The following is a 20,827-nucleotide window of genomic DNA, read 5'->3' as shown; positions in this document are numbered from 1 at the left end:
CTGGGAACAGTTTAGAATGGATTAATCTAAGAGAGCATTGTCAGCTTCTTATAGATGATTCAGTGACATGTCACTCATTTTTTCTGGATCTATTTTATTATTATTATTATTATTATATATTTATAAACAAATATACAAATATATACATGACATAATAGTAAAATAATAACATATAATATAAATAATATAATATAATAAAAATAAGAATTTTGGAGGACATAAAGTAAAAATATCCTAATATCATAATCAAGTCTTAACTGCAAAGCTTCAATAAAATATGAAATTCCTGAAAAGAAAGCCATAGTTCGGTAGTTTGGCATAAAAAAAATAAAAATAAAATAAAAACATTTCTTGTAAATAGCCAGCAGAAAAAGTTCATATTGTACATTATATAATTTGTGACTGCACAAAAACTTATTATACTTAATATACATTTTACTATATTATACATGATATTTAGGTGTAAAGAATTCATTATACTTGCTAAAACAACACTTTATGCTTTGAAAATATATATTTAATAATGAGATGCTTACACTCACATACTCAAGGTGTTAGCAAAATTACTACTTTTTATTTTAATTTTGACTTGGTACTGATATAAATTTTAATCTTGTTATGCATCTCATTTTTAACATCAATACATTCAAACGTTTCTTGAAAAACAAGTTTGCAGTTTAATTCTTCGCTTCAGTGTCCCATGTGACTAATGCAGGCTAAACAGAACCCCCTGCTAGATGGTCTGTGAAAACAACTTCTTTTAACATGCTAACTGTAGAGCGCTTTGAAGATTAAAAGCTGTTTACGGTTAGGTTAGATTGTGCTATGGTTTTGCTCTGGGTTTGATAAAGCTCTCATGGTCTGCTAAAACAGGAGGTAACCATGGCTTCTTTGAAGATATGTGGGCGTATGGCTTATCAAAAAGTCAAAAATAAGATTCAAACAAGTATAGGCATTCCTGGTAAAATCAGCTAAAGAGCTTTTGTCAGTTTCAAAAAGGCCAAAGATTTTCTTTTGAACCCAATCTGTTTTTAAATGGTGTTGAATTCCTTCTTCTTCTGAATGAAAGGCTGGCAGATTCAATCTCAAAAGCCGTAATCCATTCTGATTTATCATACATCAATATCACATAAATTAATAAAGGGAGCACAAGAACAATTCAATTGGAAATCTGTATTTTCGCTCACAGATACACAACCCTAAAGAGACCAGAGACACGAATACTAAATTGTTTCATCACCATTTCCATAGCAACAGTTCAAACGGTTTTTCTTTTATTCATGGTAATTAAATGGAAGGTTGGATTATCCACTTTCCCTCTAAAGTGCAATTAAACTAATTTTTCTTCATTTTCTTCAAATCAACAAAATAAAAAAATAAAGCCCTTGTGTTGCGTTTTGAAATTTTACATGCAGATAAAGGTACAAAGAGCATAAGCAGCTGTGGGCATATTTTTGACTCACTATGTGTGTTTCTGAAGCTGTTTTTGTATTTTTATTTCTATCTATCTACGTATATCTATGTAAAAAGGTATTTAACGGTATTGTGATAACAGCCACTTGCACATATACTAACTCGGTCATTACTAGAGCAATTAAAGTTTCTTTAGATGGTCCCTCTTATTGAATGCATACGATTAAACAGAAGTGAACACTAACAGCCAATGAAACAGTTTCTGTGGTCTCACTATGGGAATAACTGTCAACAGACATTCCCAAGAGCATGAAAATAGCTTTTTTATGATGTATACTTTAAAACCCCATCTACTGTCATAGAGGCCAGCTGATTTGAACCTGGCCTTTTCAACATGGTATTGTCACACGTTTAGCAATATATGGAGAGGCAGATCACAACTCAGGTTTTTAGCTTTAAGAGAGCTGCAGTGATAAGAGCCATAGAAAGCATGGATTATAGACAGCAGCTTTATGAACACAGACTACATGACATACTTCAGATGTGAAGTCTAATTCGGCGAGCGAATAAGCCACAGGCCACAGATATAGTATTAAGACAGATAGACATTAAAATAAATAAATCTGTCATTTGTTCTCTAGCACCAACATAACTCCTTTCCCTTTCAACTTTTTATATTGGACCGTTCCTCTTTTTCTGTTCTGTAGGAACACTGCCAACTTATCAGACATTATCAGCTAATGAACTGCTAAGCATTGTTCGTTTAATATGAGACAAAGCATAGAAATAAATGCACTGACAAAAACAATGATCTCATGGAGGAACATCCAGAGTTATATAACAGAAACAAAGAAGTATATGTTATAAGTATTGAGCCTCTCTTTCACTTGCATAATGCAAACACATGCATAAGAAAGTGCATGTCCAGAATAAACAATAACACAGTATATTTATCGCTTATGTATATTGTTTATCACGCAAATTCCTCCAGAACATGCATCTACTGACACAGCCCAACAAAGGAGTGATTGACATGTTTAAAAATCTTGAATATGCTTGTGCACCATATTTCAACCCGAATCAAGCCAAATGTTCCTTTAGAACTGAAATTCGAGGTTAACGTTGCTAAAAAAAACAATGTTTCTTCTTTGAATACTATTCAAATAATGTCATAACAACAACATTTAGGTCAAAAATAACTAGAAATCCATCTGTTCCTCAGACAAAAGCTGTCCTATTGTTTCAGGAGTCTTGGAATATAGGGAATGAGCTGATTAAAATGCTTTTATAATTATGGAAGAGAGCATTGTGAAAATCTATCAAAATATCTTATTTTTTGTTCCACAGAAGAAAGTGAGTCATACAGGTTTGGAATAACATTGGGGGGGGGAGTAAATGAAGACAATTTTCATTTATGGACAAACTAAACTGTCAATCTGAAAGAGATACTGGAAAAATAATCAGGCATCCTATAAAAAAAACACACTCACACTCACATTGTCCCATTCCCAAAACGTCCTGCACGGGAAATGCATTAAGAAGACAGTGATGTCATGCTGTGGATCGATATGATGAAGGTCTTAATGTAATTCAGCTGGAATGGTACACGCAGCACTGAAGGGCGTATTTGACTGCAGCTGCAGTGTTCCCTTTATTAACACACACACATACACAAACATAACAGACTGTCTCACGTGTGGGTACACACACACTCAGCCAAATGTTGTCAAGTGTTCGAAGCTGGTCGCGGTCATGTATCTGAGTGCAGTGGCCTGATTGCTTGATGATCTCACCTCCAAGGTCTTCAATAAAAGATAGCACAGAGAATGGCCACTGGGTGTGTGTGTATGTATCAGCATGTGAGTTTGGCGTTTTAATACACCAGTGTATTAAAAATGGCATGTAATCCAAAGCTTTTTGTTCTGCCATCATCATAAAAGACACTGTTTATGTCAAGCGCTCTCTCTCGCTCTCACTCATCCTCTCTTGCTCATCATAACGTCACCTACTTCAAATATTTATTAACATGTTTGTCACGCTAGCCAACAACCAGCGTACATCTGTGAAAGAGAGATTGTGTCCAAGTAAAAAGGACAGAAAAAGCAAAGAACAAAATGAAAATGAAAACTTTCTGTTTGCTGATCAGTCAATTTCTTTCTTGGCTTTGTTTCAACACAAAACAAAAACACAGAACATATTAGCTCATCCAAACTTCCAATATCTACTGCCTTTAGTTAACGTAACTCATAAAACATTATAAGTGATGACATAGGCATCAACTACTTACAAATAGTGCTACTTACACGGGACACACGGCTCAAAAGATTTCCAATAGGGATGTTAGCATGCTGCTAAGCTAACATATGCAATAATAAACATATGAAACAAACCGCACACTCAAATAATGAGCAAATCTCCAATTTTAAATTAGTTTTAAACTAATTAATGTTTTTTAGTATTCAAAGACTGAATCTGCATTTTGGTCGCCTACAATCTTGGATGATTTTTTTTTCACTGAGCTATTCACAAAGCAGATTCAGGTTTAGGGAAATCATACGTTTTCATACAAATCCACCTTGTAGCCTTCAATGGATATATTTTCTTACAATATCAGACTAGATGTTGCCTTAAAAGTTTAACCTTTAATCTTAATCTGTAATGCTATTTCCAAATAGTGTGTTTTCAATGTGCAACATGCTGTCTATGTGCAGCTCACAAGCTTTTGAAACAAAGCAACTGTTTATATACAGAGTAGGCATTGAATGAATAGAAAATGCAGCATGTATTCTTGCTTTTGGCATTAAAAGATCATTGCCGTTTCTCTTTCACAGCCTCTGCTTTCCTGACTGCTCCGTTCCAGTTGATGCGCCCTTCATATAATACGCTTTCACATGCCATTTACATTAGAGGAAAACTGTAGGTGGAGGGGTGGGGGTAACTGGAAATGACCTCCACACTGTCGGGCAGCAAGATGACAGTCGCTGTTTTCCACAGCAATAGCACAAGATGCATTAGTTACAGGAAAAACAAATCATGGTGCTCCAAGGAAGTTCGTACTTGGAAAGTCAAAATTATGTGTTGAAATCACTGTGGTCAGAGCAAGATGATAATGCATCTTTTCTACAAAAAGTACAGCAAGAATCTCTTGTTTTTTTTACTAAATTTGTGAAAGTGCTTTGCACTAAATTTCTATGCATTCTAACATAGCTGTAAAATATTGTATTTTGTAAATGAAAAAAAAAAAAATTAAATATTGAACGCCCCCAAATCAAAATCTCTTGGCTCTATGAAAATTCTGAGTTTCCCAATAATACAGTAATTACGAATTACGCCATTCATATGCATTCAGTCTGTAAATATGATCTTTTCTGCTTATATTTAGGCAGAAAATATGATCAGCCTAAGTTTGCAGGCCTTAGGTGATTTAAGTTGGCAGTTTGGCTAGCTAATAAGTGCCTAAAACCGCTAGGACCAGCAAACCAGTTTAAAAATGTTAGCAATGTGGTAGAGTTAAACTCCAAACAGATACCAACAGAGTTTGATATTAGCATGTTGCTAAGCTAACAACACAAATTACTAATAAACATGCAAAATACACTCATGAACACTGGGTAAGAATCTAAGCTTAAATAAAATTGTGTGAAAAATTACAGATATAAAAGCATGGGACCAATATGAGAGTATATTATTTAAAGGGCACATCAACAAACTAGTACATCAACCAGCTTAGGCTTGTTTCTAATGGGGGTTTTTTCAGCAGGGTGGATTCTGTCTGAGCTATAAACATTTTCAAGAGGGGCAGCTGATGGTCTTTGTCATCATCCTCAAAAGAGATCACGTGCCCTGCCATTTGAAAGCACCCTTTCTTCAGCCAGTGGCAGGAGAAACCATGGCTGTGTCTCATTATTCTTCCTAGCCCAAAAGCCAGATCTCAACTCTCACAAGCCTTGAGCCAAGAGACATGAAAAGACCCTCTCAAAAGAACAGGGTTACAGTACAGAGCGCCAGGGCCTGCTAGAGGTCTTCATTGACCAGCACAGCAGACAACAACAATGACTGTCTGTGACTCAAAAACACCCTCCCCCTTCCTTTTACGGCCGCCACATTTGCGTAGTCCACGGCCCCCAGCACACACACACAGGCAGCCGCACACACACACATCTGTAGTCACAATGTCTGCCTTTTCTCATGGCCCCCACAGGGCCTTCTGTTTGAGTATATCTCTCAATAGCCTGGTTATACCAGCAGCCAAATACCCACCTCCAAATAGTACATTCACACACACAAACAGCCGTCTGATAACCAGGCACAGCTGGCACTCAGAAAAATATGTAGGCACGTGAGATGCTTCCCATTGAAATCATGTTGTGACTCATGATAAATGCAAAAAACTGAGACCAAAACAACCTACTATCATCATGTTAGCATTTGGAATAAGGAATTATTCAAGAAACAAGAGGAAAAAAAAAGAGGCAGAAAGCTAAAAGCAAACAGCTAATCGTGCTAGTTCTTCTTTAACTGTCAAATTCTTCAGAAATTTACAAAAAATGTGATAAAAGAGTATGGAAAACTTCAAGCAAGTTTGTAACCGGAATTAAGACGTAGCGCAGATACTTTCATTTCCTTGTTTGTCATTACAACTCACATTCACATGCAGAAACACGAACCTTAGCCTTAGCATAACAACTGAGAAACCGGAGCTCTAGAGGAGTGAACATACGCATGAACAGACATCTGTTATCTTTCCTTGTCATCCCAAACCTGTGTGTTAGCGCTAATGCAAAGTTTGTTTTTATGGCTGATATTATCATCTCTGTTTGCATTTACTGTAGGCCAAGACCTGTAACACAGAGATGAAAAACAGCCTGAGGGCTTCAACCACAACCCTGTTCCAAACACACCCACTCGTATGGCTCTGTACGACTCAGAATAAACAACATACCGAAAACATCTCCATTAGAGGCAGAAAGTAGCGAAAAACATTCAATTACCGAGACCACACAGGCCTCGTCACAAAGCAGAAAAAGTAGTTGATTTTTTTTGGTGCATTGGTCACATATATGGCCCATATTGAAAACTTCAAGGGCTCATCCCCGCTGAAGAAAACATGCTTAAACCAGCCTAAACCAGCAAGTTTGCTGGTCTTATCTGGTTCAAGATGGTCTAAACTGGTCTAAATATCTTAAAGGGATAGTTCACCCAAAAATTTTAATTCGGTCATTAATTACTCATCCTCATGTCGTTCCAAACCCATAAGACCTTTGTTCACCTTCAGAACACAAATTAAAATATTTTTGATGAAATCTGAGAGCTTTCTGTTCCTGCATAGATAGCAAGAGTACTACCACGTTCAAGGCCCAGAAAGGTAGTAAGGACATTGTTAAAATGGTCCATGTGACATCAGTGGTTCAACCTTAATGTTATGAAGCTATGAGAACACTTTCTGTGTGCAAAGACACTTCCGTGTCTTAATTTGTGTTCTGAAGATGAACGAAGGTCTTATGGGTTTAGAACTACATGAGGGTGAGTAATTAATGACAAGATTTTCATTTTTGGATGAACTACCCCTTTAAAATTGCCTAAAACCTCTCTAAACAAGTTGGCAAACCAGCTAGAACCTTAGCTGGTTTAGGATGTTTATTTCAACAAGATTGTTTTTCTGGGTTTTAGTTTTTCTTCATTTCTCATGTACAGACACATGCATGCCATTCGATAAGCAGCGCCATCAGGACAACAGATCTTTCTCAAAAACAAGCCCCCAGGGGCAAACACCACTATGTGAGGACATATCTGTTGTCACATTTTTTTATTTTGACACACAAAAAACATTATCAGATCATTGCTAGCTGAGCAGCCTGCATTTCTTGTGCTACCTGAATACTGTGGGGTGTGGTGGCCCTGTCCGTGCATGTATACCACAACCCAAAGGAAGAACAGAGACGATAATGCGCTTGCGTAGCCTAAACAGAGTTTTGCGGAATATAAACACTGAGGAAGGAAAAAAATACAGGAAGATATATTTTTTTTTTCTACGGGTATTTTGAGGGTGTTGTACCTGCTGAATCAGGGACTTTTATTTTTTACCATAACAGGTCTGACGGCTGATGGAAAATGTAAAGTTTCAGAGGAGTGCTAAACACACCGACCTTCCTCCGTTGTGGGCTGGTTGCTGTTTAAAGTGGTGGTCATGTGTATGTGGGAAGACTGTTAAGGTTTTTTTTGAAGAAAATATCTACCCCTGAGTGTGTGAGTCATTTCACACGTGTGACAGACAGCTGGAATAAGCAGCTGTTCTTCCAAGAGCTCCGCTGACATACTGCACACACACATAGCTCTGTTCCATTGGGCTTCAGTTTTAATTTGTTGCAAGCACTGCCTCAGAAACTCGTAAGTCCTGAATTTATTACAACAACATGTCTTGCATTGAAGTCAGAAACATAACATGAACGTAGCCTAAAGAACAAAAAAATAATTATATTGTGAACAATAAACCTAAATAGCCACTGTATTCAAAATGATGAAAAATATTCATTACTGTGTTACATAAAGTAGCCCAAGTCATTAACACTTACACAACAATTAGCTGTTCCGTACTTCACATCTTTAACTGTTTGAAATACAGCGTGTAAATTTAAATAATTTGCAAAATTATTCATTATAATTCACTACAAAATGGCTTTTTGCTCACTGATCTCTACATTTAGATTTAGATACATTATATTGGCTACAGATCAGGATTTTTGCAGTGCTTCAAATCAACATGCTCCTTCCAATGTCATAACTCGTCAATGTATAATCTAGAACTCATAGTTTCCGACCCACAAATATGATTGCGCTTAGTCACTTCTGCACTCGAAACTCGTAATTTCCAACTCTTGAAAAGGCACAAAATTTACAAATCTCTGCTTATAAAGAGGTTTGCTATTGATGGGTCCTAACTGATATGGAACACTCTACATAGGCAGCAAATAGTGCAAATAGCATACAGAAAACACTATTTAGTACAGTTAGCATGTTAGCATGCTGCTAAGCTAACAGTGTGATACTCTAGCAATCATTTAAAATACACTATGTTTATAGGGAATTGGGGCAATTTTTCACAGAGCTGGTTGCAATGCATTCTGGGATTGTCTTTTTCTGCAAAGTATACATGCAATACTGCCTTAAACTTAAAAGACGCCTTTCACATAGAATGTGTTTTCACATACCACTTGCACTGCTGGACACATGCCTTTTTTACAGCATCTTGCACTACCCAGCATTTTAGAAACATAGTGCTCAAATTAACAATTCAACTATAAGCGTCTCACATTTTTCATTGCAAAATCTGTGTAAATGGCCCCTAAGACACCTTCTTTTGGCGAAATTCTTGGCAAAAATATGCATGTGGTTTCAAAGCGTTCTCGTTTCCTTCTGCCCTCTTTTGGTTCTTGCACCACAGCTGTTGTTTGAATGCATCTCCCTGACTTTAAATAAGCTTGAGGTCAGTGGTCCAAGACTGACCAAGTCTCAGCTGAACAGAGGTTCTCATTGAGGCCCATAAGGCTCACAGCACCCTGTAAGATGACATTTGACCTTCTGTAATGCTAATAATGCAGAGACTCAATCGCACAATGGATTGGCTATCTGGTTTATTACCATTTCACAGCATTTAAGAGAAATGCTTTGTCCAAGCAGGGGGCAATTAAACAGTGTAATTTATGTGGAAAAACACATTCAGCACGAAACCAGTAAAAAATATCCTTATAAATACTTCTGGCAGGCGCGTTCGCAATTGTTCAACTCGGCAGCACAAAGATTCAAGTCTGGAGATTTTTTGTTTTTTATATCACATTTCACAATGTGCAATGAGGCAACCATGCACACTTGTAATAAAGAATTGCTGTGCATATAAGTGTGAGTAGTTTGTGAGAGTATGGTTAGACTGGTTAAGTATGATAACAAGAACTGGCCTTCTCTCAAGCTTACAGCTTTCTAAGTCAGTGGTTATTGCTGCTAGACAGAACTGCTGGATCCAAAGTGCTGATCCGACTCAAACTCGACACCTTCTGCTGTGCGTCAGCACTCAGACATGCCATGAACACACCTGTCAGGACTGCTTCAAAACGCAGGTAAAATGAGAGACGCAGAGGCAAAAAAGCATAAACACATCCTCACATGCAAGCGAGCAGAGCTGCTGGAACACCGACATGCCCACTTAGCCCCAGATGCTTCCAGGAAAACATCACTTCCAGGCTTTGTTGCTACAACACTTATGCACGAGGTATAAAGCCTCTACCTGAACAGGCCTCAAAACAATTATCACAAATACAGACATGCATGCACATACTGGTCTACAAGCTATATTTATTTTATGCAACTCTTTGTCTGTATATTTGTGTATATTATTTAATTATTGTAATAAATTTAATAAATAAATAAATAGATTTTTTTTAAACATTCAAAACTTTTGTATGGGTGCACTAATAATGAAATAAAAATACATAATATACACATTTTCAATTTACTTATATAAGAGTAACATACTTCATACAAGCTTCTTGCATAACATACAGACACGCACACAAACAGTCTGTCTGTGTTGCCGTTTTACTGCAGGGCTCAACAAGATAAGGTCAGAGATAAGAGATTAGTGCAGGAGCCAATAATCATCAGCCATACATGGATACATCATAAAGATGCAGCTTAGAGACAGGACAGCTTGATCCATTTGTCGTTGAGGCTATATAAATGTACACTGTGTGTTATCCGATCAGTTATTTCCGCCTTTGCATTGAATTTAGCACATTTTCTGGCACATACACACACACACGAGAACTAAAATTAACCTTATCATGCATTTGTGCACTACATTGGATATATCTTTAAAAGAATGAAAAAAATCATTACATCCAAACTGCTATAGTATATAATAACTTTTGACCCTTACACATAATTTATGACAACTTAAACTCAAAATGGCTGGTGAAAGTGGTCAAGTGAAATACATTTTTTGGGGGGGAGGGGGTTTAATATATATGCATATATATTATGAGGGGAGGGGGTTTATATAGTATATACAAAAAAACGTAAATGATTTCATTGCATAAGTACTCATAACCTTATCTGGGACAGTTGGAATTTAGCTCAGGAGCATTCATATTGCTTGTAGGTGTTACTAGACTTTGAGTGAAGGTAACCTGTGGCAAAATCAATTGAATGGGCATGATTTGGAAAGCCACACGTCTTAATAAAAGGTCCAACAGCTGATAATGCATATCAGAGCAAAAACCAAGCCCTGGGGTCAAAAGAACTGTCTGTAAAGCTCAGAAACTGGCTTGCATCAAGCCACACATCTGGGGAAGAATTCAGAAAAAAATTCTGCTTCATTGAAGGGTCACAGAAGCATGTAGTCTCTGTTACCCTTAATGGAAGAAGTTTGAAACAACCAGGATTCTTCTTAGAGCTGGCCTCCTGGCCAAACTGAGCAATTGATGGAGAGGGGCTTTGGTTAGAGTGGTGAGGAATAACCTGATGGTCACTCTAGTTGATCTCCATGATAATATGTGGAGATAGGAGAAAACTACAGAAGGACAAACATCACTGCAACACTCCACCGATCTGGGCTTTATGGCGGTGTGGCCAAACTCAAAAGACAAAAGAAAACACACTTGGAAAAAAAAAGCACCTAAAGGACCCTCAGACTCTGAGAAACAAGATTCTCTGGTCTGATGAACCTCAATTCTAAGCATCATGTCAGAATCAGAATCAGAATGAGCTTTATTGGCCAAGTATGTTTACACATACGAGGAATTTGTTGTAGTGACAGAAGCTCCACGGTGCAACAGAAGGACAGTAACAGGACAGGACACAGATAATAAAGGAATAATATACAAATATACAAATAGGCAAAGCAGCAAAAACACAATATATAATATAGACAACTATGTATGTACAGGTCAAGTATGTGCAAAGTAGAAATGAGAAAATAAAAATAAAATAAGTGAGTGTGGTGAATGGATAATGTATTATAGTTGTGTGTTCCACGTTTATTGTTGAGTGTTCATGAGATGGATTGCCTGAGGGAAGAAACTGTTTCTGTGTCTGGTCGTTCTGGTGCTCAGAGCTCTGTAGCGTCGACCAGACGGTAACAGTTCAAAGAGGGAGTGTGCTGGATTTAAGGGGTCCAGAGTGATTTTACCAGCCCTTTTGCTCACTCTGGATAAGTACAGTTCTTGGAGAGTGGGGAGGGTTGTACCAATGATTCACTCAGCAGTCCGGACTACTCTCCGTATTCTTCTGAGGTCAGATTTGGTAGCTGAGCTGAACCAGACAGATATTGAAGTGCAGAGGATGGATTCAATGATGGCGGAGTAGAACTGTTTCAGTAAGTCCTGTGGCAGGTTGAACTTCCTCAGCTGGCGAAGAAAGTACAACCTCTGCTGGGCCTTTCTGACAATGGAGTCTATGTGAATATCCCACTTTAGGTCCTGGGAGATGGTGATGCCCAGGAATCTGAAAGACTCCACTGCAGTCACAGTGCTGTTCATGATGGTGAGTGGGGGGAGAGCAGGGGAGTTTCTCCTGAAGTCCACAATCATCTCCACAGTTTTGAGCGTGTTAAGCTCCAGGTTGTTAAGACTGCACCAGACAGCCAGCTCCTTAACCTCCTGTCTATAAGCAGACTTGTCACCGTCCTGGATGAGGCCGATCAGTGTGGTGTCGTCTGCAAACTTCAGGAGCTTGACAGAGGGGTCTTTAGATGTGCAGTCGTTGGTGTAGAGGGAGAAGAGCAGTGGGGAGAGTATGCAGCCCTGAGGAGCTCCAGTGCTGATGGTACGAGTGCTGGATGTGAATTTACCAAGCTTTACTAACTGCTGTCTGTCTGTCAGGAAGCTGTTGGTCCACTGGCAGACGGATGTGGGGACGGAGAGCCGGGTTAGTTTATTCTGAAGGGTTTCCATTATGATGGTGTTAAAAGCGGAGCTGAAGTCCACAAACAGGATCCTCACATAAGTCCCTGGTCTGTCCAGATGCTGCAGGATGAAGTGCAGTCCCATGTTGACTGCATCATCCACAGACCTGTTTGCTCTGTAGGCAAACTGCAGGGGGTCCAGTAAGGGACCAGTGATGTCCTTCAGATAAGCCAAAACCAGTCCAGTCCAAAACCAGATATGCCTTTCAAATGATGTTTGAAGGGAACCAGCTCTGCTCTTCACCTGCAGAGTACCATCCCATAAGTAAAGTGGTGCTGGTGGCAGCCTCATGCTGTGGGGCTGATTTTCAGCAGCAGGGACTGAGGGACTCATCAGAATAGAAGAAAAGCTCATTGCACCAAAATATTGAGATAGTCTTAATGAAAACCTAGTCCAGAGCATTCAGAACCTCAGACTGGGCAGAAGGTTCACCTTCCAACAGGACAATGACCCTAAGCACACATAAGGAGTGGCTTATAGACAACTCTATGAATGTCTTTGAGTGGTCCAGCCACAGCCTGAGCTTGCCTTGAACCCAATCAAATATTTCTGGAGAAGCTTGAAAATGTGCATCTGACATCCAACTCCAACTGATTCCATCCTGACAGAGCTTGAGAGGTGAAAAATGGCAGATAATTGCCAAATGATGATGAGCAAAGCTTGTCGCATCAAACAAAAAAGACTTGAGACGGTAAAGGTGCTTCACCTAAATATTTAGTTAAGGGTATGAATACTTATGCAATGTACTTATATACGTTTTTTTATTTTTAATAAATTTAAGAAGTTGTGACAATTCTGCTTTTGCTTTGTCAGTATGGTGTATGGAGTGTAGACTGATGTGGAAAGTAATTTAAAGCAGTTCAGCATAAGGCAGCAAAATAAAACGTGAAAAAAAACGAAGGGGTATGAATAAATTCGCAAGGCGCTGTATATATATATATATATATATATATATATATATATATATATATATATATATATATATATATATATATATATATATATGTACTAGTGCCGTCAAACGATTAATCGATATTAATCGCATCCAAAATATAAGTTTGTTTACATAATATGTGTATGTATACTGTGTATATTTATTATGTATATATAAATATACACACATGCATGTATGTATTTAAGGAAAAAAAATATTTTTAGATATTAAATATATTTATTTATAATATAATTTATATTAATATAAATATGGACATTTAAATACATGTAAATATTTTCATAATATATACTGCATGTGTGTGTATTTATATATACAGGTGCATCTCAGAAAATTAGAATGGTGAAAGAGTTTTTCATTTCTTGTAACTTATTTCAAAAAGTGAAACTTTCATATATTTTTGATTCATTACATGTAAAGTAAAACATTTCAAAAGTTTTTTTTGTTTTAACTTTGATGATTAGAGTTTACAGCTCATGAAAGTCAAAAATCAGTATCTCAAAATATTATTAGGTTTTTAATAGGTTTCGCTCCAATTTAGTCCAGCCTAGACTGACAGCACTGAATATGCTGATTGATGTACATAAAAACAAGCTGACAAGAAACTGTCCTGGGCCACATGAGGACACACTCACACCTCTTTCCATTGTATTGTTTGCAGTACATACTTTTCCTCCTTTCTCAGATTTCAGAGTGTTCATTTCAACAAGGTATTTGGCACAAAACTGGAAATACCTCTTCATACATGCCTTTGATGTAATCCCATAGAGGACTGGTGTGTACGTCTGGAACCTCAGAGATGGACGAGTGAAGAAGTCCACTAACACCTGCAGACTGTGTGCTGCTACAAAAAACACAAGGTGATGAACATAACTGGGACATTTGTAGCATTAAAAGCTCTCTTTTATGTCAACAACAAATAGTTATGCTAACTCTCTCTTCTGTAAAACAAACACAAATGTACAATTTATACAAACAACATCAGTTAGTTTAGGCCCTTGGATTTGATTGACTGAGCGGCTGTGACTTTACTGCATTTATAGTTACTTCATTTTAAGTACTTAGTTTTTACACTACAATATTGTGTCTAAAATAAGTAACAGTTACAAAATATTTACAGTGTTTATTGGACTGTTGTATAAATGCACCCAGTATTTAAAAACTTTAGAGCAACAATAATTTTGTGACATTGCCTAAATATTAGATTATACCTACCAATATTGTGTAAATTAAGTCAAATTGACCAAATATTTAATTCTTGTTTACTGTTGTATAAAGCCCTCAGTACTCAAACAGTACTTTTGTCATAAATATGTGTAATTAATGTGCTTAAATATTTTAAAGAGATTGCCTCACAAAAGGAAATTTCTAAGTATAATAATAATACTTTAGAGCCATGCATAACTCACTTTATAAATTACCATCACTAAATAAAATTATAATATGGAATATCATCATTACACATATATGCTGTTAATAATTTAGTCAAAAAGGCAAGTCTGTTTAAAGTCAGTGAATCTACATTCCTTGCATTCTGCTTGCTGCTTCTTTTACCTGATTTTTAAGTGTTTATCTCAACAATTGGCCCATTTGCACTGACTCTAAAAACAAAGTTTTGTGTTACATTACATGTGTTGAGTGGCTACATATTACAGAAGCATGAAGGTATCTGTTACTCGAACAGCAAATTTGCAGACTGTAATTTTCAGAGCACATAATCCTGAGGTAAAATGTGATTCATATCGAAGCAAAAGGAGAAACTTAAATAGCTAAAACAACATGCAGCGCAGCAGCCATGTCAGTACAGGCACAAACACAATGGAACGGAATGTGCAGTTGTTTTTCAGGTGGTTTCGACAGTGCCAAAATATTCCTGTAAATTTCTGCATGATGCATTGCGGATTGTGCCAGACCCCTGAGTAAGAGATGAGCTCAGAGGCTTTGTGTGCATGTGCGTTTGTTGATTAACATCAGTTCTGGATAATTTACACGTGATAAACAACTCTAATGTGAACCAGTCCGGCCCAGAGCTGTGGTTCTGAAACTCTGACGCCTATATCTCCATACACACCCCATAGATACATAAATCCCAAATGGTCTCAAGCAACGCCTCGTCCCTTCCATTACATAACACTCAGGGACAGACTAATTTAAGATTAAGAAAAAGCTCATTTCACATCACATAAGGCTGTAAGGCTGAGATGAACTTTTCAGGGAATATGGAGACTATTCCACACTGAACGTGTTGGAGAGAAGAATGGAGAACATGGAGACATCTCACCATTCAAATTGTGATAGGCAGAGAAAGCTAAAAGAACTTGTTTACCTCACACTTTCTCCACACAAAATAGTGCTGTTACACACAGCGGGCAAAGAAGCGTTTTACAGCTTGATTCTTTCCCAAAGGGGCCTTTACGGAGGCATCATTTCCCGAAAGCTATAATTATCCTTCTACTGCAGCAAATAATGATGAAAGAGAACAAGAAGGAGAGGAAGACGGAGCAAACACTTCAAAGAATAAGAAATGGTGGCCTAAAATGGCAAACAAAGAAACCTGAAAAAGCTACCACAGCGTTAGCGGTGTTAGCCAGAACGGGATTCATTTGTGTTTGTGTTTGTGTGAACATGTAGTTGATTAGTTCCCCTGCTGAAAAAAGAACAACAATAGAACCCTGCCCAAAACACAATAGAAAATGTAATGGATTTAATGATTAGAATGGGAATTTTATTGGTTTTAATGGAAACTATAATGTGTCACACTACAAAAAGGAATTTTGTAATGGTTTTACTTGAAAAAGCTAATGGTTCAGAGTGGTATTTTAATGGAAACCACTGGAATTTCTGTGATGGTTTCTATTGTTTTTTTTTTTTTAGCAGGGTCATTTTTAACATCAGGAGACTGGTTAGCGTTCTTGGTTTGTTTACATAGAAATGCTGGATAGAAGTGGATTCAATTTCCAAAATGTGCATAACATGTTGTTACTTCAAGAAATATGGCAAGTTCACGGCAACATTGCTAACAGTGGCTAACAGTAATTTAAGGACTTTAAGGTTCACAGAACTCACGTTCTGAAAACGACTCTTAACATTTAGTTTTCCATGTGGAAACAATTAAATGGTCCCGCCAGCCACCAAGTCAAACCGCACCACAGCACTTTCCAACCTGCCCCAATATTATCTCCAGTCTGGGTCTGCAAACAGCCTGCGGCCCCCCTATATAAAGCTTCAAACTCGTTCGCTTCCAACCTACAAACACAAGAAAGATGGCAGCCATTAACATGAACATAAATCAGATTTAAACCATAACGCAGCATTTCCAAATTACAACACAATCACACTAAATCAAGGGAGAAACATCATAATAAATGGCAGAGATTGACTTAAGTCTATAGAGGATAAAAAAGATCAATGTGTAAAAGGGAGTGTTGTTATGTTCGGAATGGATACTCCTCACTGCCCAGTATAAAATGGATACCGTCTCATATTGTTGTCATACATCCTTACCTGAAATATCTAGTATTCAGGACAGTCTGTTCTGCTGCATACTACATATTTAAGCAAATGTGGTCATATGGGTACATATAAAATTTGCATGCTGTGTACACAATACACACTATCCACTGTATGAGTAGTAAGAATTGTATGCTATTCTGAACAAAACAAAAGGACAAGTCAAGCGCACAGCGTTAGCTGGGTTTCCATTCACATATTTTTATGCAAATTGGGATGCTGCATAAAAAATGCTGGATGGATGGGGATAAAAAAATAGGCATGCACGAACACTACAATTGAACCAGAAGCATATTTTATCAAATGTGATCATCTGGGTATTCCACACATACAGAAAATTAGCATACTGGACACACAGTACATACACTGTAGGGGTTTTAATACTAGTATGCTATTCTGAATATAGCAAATAGGAAAGCATAAGTCAGGTTTCCATTCACATATTTTTATGCAAATGTGAATTTTGCATAAAAATGCTACATAGATGTATGGCAAAATCTGGCACATTTACATGTTGGATTTAAGTGCTCGTGTTAATTAATGTGCATTGTCCCTTTTCAAATAAAAGAATGTGAATTAAATTTCTAAAAATACTCAACACTCTAAAAAGTCATTTATTTTCCATTTTGCATCAGTTTGCCTTGAAGTGGAAGATTTTTTTGAAACGCTGGTTTATTTGCAGATCATTTTTGCAATATCCATGACGTTTGCATGAATTAAATGTGCAAGCTGAATATAAGTATAGCGTACTTTTATGTACTTCATATCTTGAAGTATATGTAGTAGCACATCCATACTGCATACAGAAAACTTGCATACTTTGTGCATTATAAATGCTATATATTGCCACAAAAGTAAGTATATGCTTTTCCAAACATAGCACTAAACTAGACTAAATTAACTGCAGAGCCACTGGCATGTTGACGTTGAGTGGGGGAGTTAAATGACAGGAGTAGGTTTAGGAAAAATATACATTCAACATGAAGGAGTGAGATCGCATGTACGGGAAGAAATGACAGGGTGCAGCTTCAGGTTAAAATCACACACCTGGACCTCCTCATAGAGGTGTAAGCTCAAGTTGCACAGCCGTTCTTTTGAGCAAAACCTCTGAATTCTGACACGGGGGTGAGAAAACATTCACTCCTATGGGTATTTGGGCCTCTGTTACATTCTGCATGAGCCTCTGCTATATATTTCTGCAGATCTCTGTAAACTAGCAATCCAGTTGTTTTCAATTTACTAGTTGTTATGCGAAGATGGTTATCAGAGAGATTAAAACAACAGCACAGGACTGGCAGAATCGGACGCAAATCTTATCGTAACCCTATTGCGGCTTACAGAGTTTATTTCCTGGGTGGAAAATAGGATATTTACCCTGTCCCATCATGCACTGCAGATTGCAACAATGCAAGACACACTGTAAATGTGTTAGACTGGACCTCTGAAAGGGGATTTCCTGCAATGTTATGCTGGGAATTTGTGCTGAACTATTTTGCACACAGCCTTTCCCTGCTAAGGATTTTTTTTTTTTTTGAGAATGTCAATGCTGAAAATAATGAAAAATAGAGAAGTAAATGGACAATAACACAATGAGAGAAGCCAACATGAACTAACTCTAAATGCTGACAATAGGAGAACCAGTAATATTACTGTATCATCCACAATGAGCATTTATACAGCAATATAACATCTCTAAATATTAGAACAATACTCGTCATACGACAAGTCTGTCGCCAGTCCAACCCACAACACAAACATATCAGTTTTGGTAAGTGCTTTTCATGGAATACAATTTTAAAATATCGCTTTTCTCACTCCTTATTGCACAGAAGCAAGCCACAAAAAGACGTTATGATAGGAAACATATGTAAAACACCACCACAGTTTTGGCAAGACTGTAGGCAGTGTTCAGGATTTAAATGCAAAACACCAAACTCAGATCAGGGTAAAAATATGCAAATGTCTATTTTCCTGTTTTTGTAGACACAAACAGTCAGTTTTGCAGCTCAAATGTGTGCATGCATTAGCCTAGTTGCAAAAAGTAATGTTAACAATATTATTTTTTCAGTCAAAAAAAAAAATCACAAATCACATTCACATTTTAATTAAAGGTACAATGAGTAATTTATGTTATGACAGACGATTTAGCAGTTGTGTATGGCTAGCATGCTCCAAAATTTAGCAGTTACCAAGAAATGGTCTTAGCCATAAATATTCATATTTATCTGATGAGTGAAAATTATAAATGAAGTAGTATTCAGTTGGTCATGTGATCTCAAAATGGCCATGAGGGGGTCCGCTGCATGTAAACTGCATTATCAGGCTACTGATCTGACTGGAAAGACATGATCGCTTGTGAATGTACATTAATTTAAACTTTTCTAAGTACTAATAGGGGTAATTAAAAAACAAACAAGGTAAGATGATAATTTCAGGAGTAATTAAAAATAAAGTCTATAGATTTACACATGAATGTCAATGCCTGAAACAGTGCCAGGAGTGTCTTGCTAGGACAGGCATTACAACAATGATACATTTAAATGCAGCTGTTGTACAAGATGACTAAATACATGTAAAAAAAAAAATCTCTGTTAATGACACGGTCACCAGCCCTTTTGTTTTCAAACTACACCTAGGTTTCTCTCAGGAAGGACATTGTGGCAGATGACAAATCACCAGCTTTAAGTTTAAAGGACGGAGACGGGAAGAAACGACTGTTTAGTCTAAAACGTTTAACAGCTTGTGTGAATACACCATTTAGCCGCTGTCTTCCACAGATAAATGGCTTCCAGGTATTATTTTGAGGTGCTTTTGCAAAAACAAAAATTGAAAGCATCATGGTCGACGAGTTAACTTGTTTTTCTCTCTCTTTGTGCCACCAAACCGCTGTTAGTAGTTTCATTGTTGTCTTTTAGTTATGCCAGTAATCTCAGGGATATAACCCCAAATACGGTGTCTTCCCAGACCGAAACTTTCTCAGAATATGACTCATGACCTCAACAGTGTTATTAACTAAAAATCAGAAACGCCTCAGGCTTAATCTTGAAAAAGAGAAGTGGGAATTTTATACTTAGCATTTACACTCCAAGAATGCGTTCCCCTTAAAAGCCTAAAGCAAAGCAACAACACTTTTGTAAAGAACAGTTTGTTCAAGGGACACAATGAACAGTACAGTCCATTTTTCCAAAATCCACCAAAAAATCTCCAGGCATGCAAGACAACAGCTGGCCATCCCAGCCATCCCGGGACCTCGCAGAATGCAGGAGGATTATTTGTGTATTTGTAAGAAGAAGCGGCGGTGGGTTTACATGGGACATGGCCTAATAAAGAGGGGGTAAAACTAGGTTTAAGAAGTGGAGGCATTATATGAACAAGTCTGGGCAGGTCAACAGCAGACAGACTTGTCCTACAGACCAGCTGGAGGTTAAATGTCACTCTCCCAGAATTTTGATTTGCTTCCAACATGTAGAACTAGTGAGACTGAATCTTCTAAATCAACTCAACTGAGCTGACAAAACACATACTCCACAGAGAAACATATGTTTGCAAAAGGCCAATATGTCATGACCACAAAGATCAATATATTACTATAGTAAAGAGACAGTCAGCATGGTACAAGTAATGATATCATGATGAATAGTAATAATAAACATAGTAAACAAGTAGTTTGAAGAATGTAAGTTGATGCCTACAGTCAACATTTTTCAAAATATTATCTGAGTTCAACAGATGAAAGAAACTTACACAGGTTTGGAACAGCTTTAGGGAGCGTAAATGACAGAATTTGAGTCAACTCTTCCTTTAAAAGACATTAGTAGGCCCTACAGAAGCTTGAACACACATAAATAACATTCACTTCGATTAGAAAGGCATTCACTGAAAGCCAAATGAACAAAAAACACACTCGGCTGTTAGAGAGGAGCAGTGGAAAGTAAATATTTGCGCATTGTGACATTCATAGCCCACGGCAGGACTCACGTCAGTTTAAGTGATCCGA

Source organism: Barbus barbus, assembly GCF_936440315.1.
Source record: "Barbus barbus genome assembly, chromosome: 42".
Lineage (NCBI taxonomy): Eukaryota > Metazoa > Chordata > Actinopteri > Cypriniformes > Cyprinidae > Barbus > Barbus barbus.
Note: the sequence above shows the minus strand (reverse complement) of the source record.